Here is a 4701-nt window from a genome sequence, read left to right on the forward strand (position 1 = left end):
ACGTTGCATGCGTCGTGCGTCCCCTATCTTCATCACAGAGGGCGAGGGCCGTGCGCAGTCTGCGCACAGTCTGCGTTTGGCGGCGCATGCGTCCTTTTGACGGTGCGCCGAGCACAACCAAAATGCAACAGGTTGCGTTTGGCGCTGCTCGGCGCACCATCAAAAGGACGCATGCGCCGCCAAACACAGACTGTGCGCAGACTGCGCACGGCCTGCGCCCTCTGTGATGAAGATAGGGGACGCACGACGCATGCAACGTCATGCGCCCGGAGGCGGAGATACCGGTGGAGGCGGGGCAGGGCTTAGCGGCGGCCTTGCGCAGGCCGTCGCTGCGCTCAAAAGTTCGAATGTGAAACCGGCCTAAGTCTTTCTATCTGCATGGGCGCATCATTCAATTTCAACTGTTTGAAAACACGACAAATAAAATATGGAACGCTTCACGAATTTGCGTGTCATCCTTGCGCAGGGGCCATGCTAATCTTCTCTGTATCGTTCCAATTTTAGTATATGTGCTGCCGAAGCAAACACAGTCATCTGGAACCTCTTGGTGATATATGTATGGCGTCGCTTGTCCATCTCCCTAACTTAGGGAGAGTGAAAGTGGAAATTAAACTTTTTTTTCTTCTCCATTAACCCCTTCCTGACATCCGACGTACTATCCCGTCCATGGGACCCGGGCCCCTATGCCCATGGATGGGATAGTACGTCTACCGCGATCAGCGGCGCCCACGTGGTGAGCGCCGCTGATCGCGGCCGGGTGTCAGCTGATTATCACAGCTGACACCCGGCACAATGTGTCAGGGGAGGTCACGGACCGCCCCCGACATGTTAACCCCTTGGACACCGCGATCAAACATGATCGCGGTGTACCGGGGTTAAAGGGAAGCATCGGCAGGGAGGGGGCTCCCTCCGTGCTTCCCTGAGCCCCCCACGGCAGCGCAATGTGCAGTGCTGCTGCGTGGGGCTCCTTTCCTGCAGGCCCCCGAATCCAAGATGGCGACGGGGGGCCCTCGGGGGCCTGCAGGAAGCTGGCTTCCTCAGTGCCTGCAAAGCGCAGGCATGAGGAAGCCTTCTGCACTTCCTGTGACAGATCGCTGATCTGTCACAGTGATCTGTGATGTGACAGATCAGCGATCTGTCACAGGACAGTGATGTCCCACCTGGGACTATTTAATAAAGTTAAAAAAAAAAAAGTGTTAAAATAAATTAAAATAATCGCCAAATAAATTAGAAAAAAAAAATATTCCCCCAAATAAATCCATTTTTTGGAAATAAAAAAAAAATAAAACAATAAAAGTACACATATTAGGTATCGCCGCGTCCATAACGACCCGCCCTATAAAACTGTCCCATTAGTTAACCCCTTTAGCGAACCCCTTAAAAAATAAAAATAAAAAACGAAGCAAAAAATAATGATTTATTATTATACCGCCAAACAAAAAGTGTAATAACGCGTGATCAAAAACACGCATATAAATATCCATGGTACCGCTGAAAACATCATCTTGTCCCGCAAAAAACGAGCCGCCACACAACATCATCAGCGAAAAAATAAAAAAGTTATAGCTCGTAGAATAAAGCGATGCAAAAATAATTATTTCCTTAGGGGGTCTCGTTTCCAAAATGGGGTCATTTGTGGGGGTTTCCACTGTTTAGGCACATTAGGGGCTCTCCAAAGGCAACATGACACCCGCAGACCATTCCCTCAAAGTCTGCATTCCAAAACGTCACTACTTCCCTTCCAAGCCCTGACGTGTGTCCATACAGTAGTTTTCTCCCACATATGGGCTGTCAGCATACTCAGGACAAATTGGACAACAACTTTTGGGGTTCAATTTCTCCTGTTACCCTTGGGAAAACAAAAAAATTGAGGACTAATTGATCATGTTTGGAAAAAATACGATCTTTTTATTTTCATGCCCTGGCATTATAAACTTCTGTGAAGCCTTTGGGGGTTCAAAGTGCTCACCTCACATCTAGATAAGTTCCTTAGGGGGTCTAGTTTTCAAAATGGGGTCATTTGTGGGGGTTTCCACTGTTTAGGTACATTAGGGGCTCTCCAAAGGCAACATGACACCCGCAGACCATTCCATCAAAGTCTGCATTCCAAAAGTCACTACTTCCCTTCCGAGCCCCAACGTGTGCCCATGCAGTAGTTTTCTCCCACATATGGGATATCAGCATACTCAGGACAAATTGGACAACAACTTTTGGGGTCCAATTTCTCCTGGTACCCTTGGGAAAATAAAAAAATGGTGACTAAAAGATCATGTTTGTGGAAAAAATACGAATTTTTTATTTTCACGCCCGGGCGTTATAAACTTCTGTGAAGCACTGGGGGGATCAAAGTGCTCACCACACATCTAGATAAGTTCCTTGGGGGGTCTAGTTTACAAAATGGTGTCATTTGCAGGGGTTTCCACTGTTTAGGTACATCAGGGGTTTTCCAATCGCGACATGGTGTCCGATCTCAATTCCAGCCAAAAACGTCAAATGGCGCTGCTTCCCTTCCGAGCTCTGCCATGCGCCCAAATAGTGGTTTACCCCCACATGTGGGGTATCAGCTTACTCAGGACAAATTGCACAATAACTTTTAGGGTCCTGTTACCCTTGGGAAAATAAAAATTGGGGTGAAAAGATCATTTTTGTGGAAGAAATATGATTTTTTAATTGTACCGCTGTACGTTATAAACTTCTGTAAAGCCCGTGTGGGTTCAAAGTTGTCACCACATATCTAGATAAGTTCCTTGGGGGGGTCTAGTTTCCAAAATGGGGTCACTTGTAGGGGGTTTCCACTGTTTAGGTACATCAGGGACTCTCCAAAGGTGACATGGCGTCCGATCTGAATTCCAGCCAATTTTCATTGAAAAAGTCAAACAGCGCTCCTTCCATTCTGAGCTCTGCCATGCACTGAAACAGTCATCCCCCCCACATATCAGGTATCAGCGTACTCAGGACAAATTGCACAATAACTTTTGCAGTCCAATTTCTCCTGTTACCCTTGGTAAAATAAAAAAAATTGAACCTGAAGTATTTTTTTTGTGAAAAAAAGTTAGATGTTCATTTTTTTTTAAATATTCAAAAAAATTCCTGTGACGCACCTAAAGGGTTAATAAACTTCTTGAATGTGTTTTTGAGCACCTTAAGGGGTGCAGTTTTAGAATGGTGTCACTTTTGGGTATTTACTATCATATAGACCCCTCAAAGTGGCTTCAAATGTGATGTGGTCCTAAAAATAAAATGGTGTTGTAAAAATGAGAAATCGCTGGTCAACTTTCAACCCTTATAACTTCCTAAAAAAAAATATTTTGGTTCCAAAATTGTGCTGATGTAAAGTAAACATGTGGGAAATGTTAGTTATCAAGTTTTTTGTGTGCCGTATCTCTGTGATTTAAGGGCATAAAAATTCAAAGTTGGTTTTTCTATCATATAGACCCGTCAAAGTGCCTTCAAATGTGATGTGGTCCTAAAAATAAAATGGTGTTGTAAAAATGAGAAATCGCTGGTCAACTTTTAACCTTTTAACTTCCTAACAAAAAAAAATTTTGGTTCCAAAATTGTGCTTATGTAAAGTAAACATGTGGGAAATGTTAGTTATCACGTTTTTTGTGTGCCGTATCTCTGTGATTTAAGGGCATAAAAATTCAAAGTTGGAAAATTGCGAAATTTTCAAAATTTTCGCCAAATTTCCGTTTTTCTCACAAATAAACGCAAGTTATTTGAATGAAATTTTACCACTAACATGAAGTACAATATGTCACGAGAAAACAATGTCAGAATCACCGGGATCCATGAAAGCGTTCCAGAGTTATGACCTCATAAAGGTACAGTGGTCAGAATTGTAAAAATTGGCCCGGTCATGAACGTGCAAACCACCCTTGGGGGTGAAGGGGTTAATATCTTCCCAAGATACAGCAGGATGCAGCATAGTACTCGTAGTTAGCATGCAAACTGGAAGTAAGATTAAGAAAAAAAAAGATTGTTATTGGGTTGATTGCGAGGAGGCCAAAATGGAATTAGTTATGCAAATCTGAATGGGAGGAGCCAAAATCTTGAAATTATGGTGGTTTTGGAAAAGCATGATAAGTCTTTCTATCTGCATGGGCGCATCGTTCAATTTCATCTGTTTGAAAACACGACAAATAAAATATGGAACGCTTCATGAATTTGCGTGTCATTCTTGCGAAGGGGCCATGCTAATCTTCACTGTATCGGTCCAATTTTAGTATATGTGCTGCCGAAGCAAGCACAGTCATCTGGAAAGACTCTCGGTGATATATATAAGGTGCCGCTTGTCCATCTCCCTAACTTAGGGAGAGTGAATATGGAAATTATACTTTTTTTTCTTCTCCATTAATACCTTCACAAGATACAGCAGCATGCAGCATAGTACTCGTAGTTAGCATGCAAACTTGAAATAAGTTTTAAAAAAAGAAAAAAAAGTGTTATTGGTTTGATTGTGAGGAGGCCAAAATGGAATTAGTTATGCAAATCTGAATGGGAGGAGCCAAAATCTTGAAATTCCGGTGGTCTTGGAAGTCTTTCTATCTGCATGGGCGCATCGCTCAATTTCATCTGTTTGAAAACATGACAAATAAAATATGGACCTGTTCACGAATTTGCGTGTCATCCTTGCGCAGGGGCCATGCTAATCTTCTCTGTATAGTTCCAATTTTAGTATATGTGCTGCCGAAGCAAGCA

General features: G+C 43.3%; 3 non-coding genes across 3 annotated transcripts in view; all 3 read right to left on the reverse strand.

The window, feature by feature from the left end:
• Window positions 1–421: 421 nt before the first annotated feature.
• Window positions 422–528, reverse strand: LOC141080717 (U6 spliceosomal RNA). Its single transcript, XR_012229021.1, has one exon. It is a non-coding gene; the product is annotated as a U6 spliceosomal RNA (small nuclear RNA).
• Window positions 529–4143: 3615 nt separating this feature from the next.
• LOC141081770 (U6 spliceosomal RNA) lies at window positions 4144–4250 on the reverse strand. The gene has a single exon (XR_012230045.1). It is a non-coding gene; the product is annotated as a U6 spliceosomal RNA (small nuclear RNA).
• Window positions 4251–4595: 345 nt separating this feature from the next.
• Window positions 4596–4701, reverse strand: part of LOC141081113 (U6 spliceosomal RNA) — a 107-nt gene continuing 1 nt past the window's right edge. Inside the window, exon 1 of the small nuclear RNA XR_012229409.1 lies at window positions 4596–4701. This exon is cut by the window's right edge and continues 1 nt beyond it. This is a non-coding gene — a small nuclear RNA (U6 spliceosomal RNA).

The sequence above is a fragment of the Dendrobates tinctorius genome, unplaced genomic scaffold (genome assembly GCF_039654945.1).
Source record: "Dendrobates tinctorius isolate UK_male_01 unplaced genomic scaffold, ASM3965494v1 ptg000016l, whole genome shotgun sequence".
Lineage (NCBI taxonomy): Eukaryota > Metazoa > Chordata > Amphibia > Anura > Dendrobatidae > Dendrobates > Dendrobates tinctorius.